Raw genomic sequence first — 1395 nt, forward strand, 5'->3', positions numbered from 1 at the left:
TGTGCTGTGCATGCTTTCTCCTTAGCGTTCTGTACACTGCAGTGCTCGTCCCTATGCAGAACTTACAGAGTGCACGGTACGCTTCCAAGGAGCAGGGCATTCTCGTATGGTACAGAGACTTGGACAGAAAAGTGCACACGCCAGGCGTGTTTTGGCAGTAGCAAAACCCTAGCAGCAGAGTGTTCTGTGTTAGCAGGAGACGACACTTTACCTCGCCTAGAGAGATATCGCCGCAGGACACATAGCGCGAAGAAGGAGGCTGCAGAGCACTGGAGAGTGCACTTGGCAGCTAATCGCTTGTCAGTGACTGAAAGCATGAAGCAGGATCAACGTCAGCTTGCTTTGCTACTACATAGCCATTCGCCAAGCAGTCTTCTGTGGTACATAGCCGTGATGCAGAGAACTCAGTTCTAAGTGTAGTGCAAGTGAGAACTACTGTGTGCTGTGCATGCTTTCTCCTTAGCGTTCTGTACACTGCAGTGCTCGTCCCTATGCAGAACTTACAGAGTGCACGGTACGCTTCCAAGGAGCAGGGCATTCTCGTATGGTACAGAGACTTGGACAGAAAAGTGCACACGCCAGGCGTGTTTTGGCAGTAGCAAAACTTACCAACCTAGCAGCAGAGTGTTCTGTGTTAGCAGGAGACGACACTTTACCTCGCCTAGAGAGATATCGCCGCAGGATACATAGCGCGAAGAAGGAGGCTGCAGAGCACTGGAGAGTGCACTTGGCAGCATATCGCTTGTCAGTGACTAGAAGCATGAAGCAGGATCAACGTCAGCTTGCTTTGCTACTACATAGCCATTCGCCAAGCAGTCTTCTGTGGTACATAGCCGTGATGCAGAGAACTCAGTTCTAAGTGTAGTGCAAAGTGAGAACTACTGTGTGCTGTGCATGCTTTCTCCTTAGCGTTCTGTACACTGCAGTGCTCGTCCCTATGCAGAATTTACAGAGTGCACGGTACGCTTCCAAGGAGCAGGGCATTCTCGTATGGTACAGAGACTTGGACGAAAAGTGCACACGCCAGGCGTGTTTTGGCACTAGCAAAACCCAGCAGCAGAGTGTTCTGTGTTAGCAGGAGACGACACTTTACCTCGCCTAGAGAGATATCGCCGCAGGATACATAGCGCGAAGAAGGAGGCTGCAGAGCACTGGAGAGTGCACTTGGCAGCAGATCGCTTGTCAGTGACTGAAAGCATGAAGCAGGATCAACGTCAGCTTGCTTTGCTACTACATAGCCATTCGCCAAGCAGTCTTCTGTGGTACATAGCCGTGATGCAGAGAACTCAGTTCTAAGTGTAGTGCCAAGTGAGAACTACTGTGTGCTGTGCATGCTTTCTCCTTAGCGTTCTGTACACTGCAGTTCTCGTCCCTATGCAGAACTTACAGAGTGCA

This window comes from Oenanthe melanoleuca, unplaced genomic scaffold, assembly GCF_029582105.1.
Source record: "Oenanthe melanoleuca isolate GR-GAL-2019-014 unplaced genomic scaffold, OMel1.0 S001, whole genome shotgun sequence".
Classification (NCBI taxonomy): Eukaryota; Metazoa; Chordata; class Aves; order Passeriformes; family Muscicapidae; genus Oenanthe; species Oenanthe melanoleuca.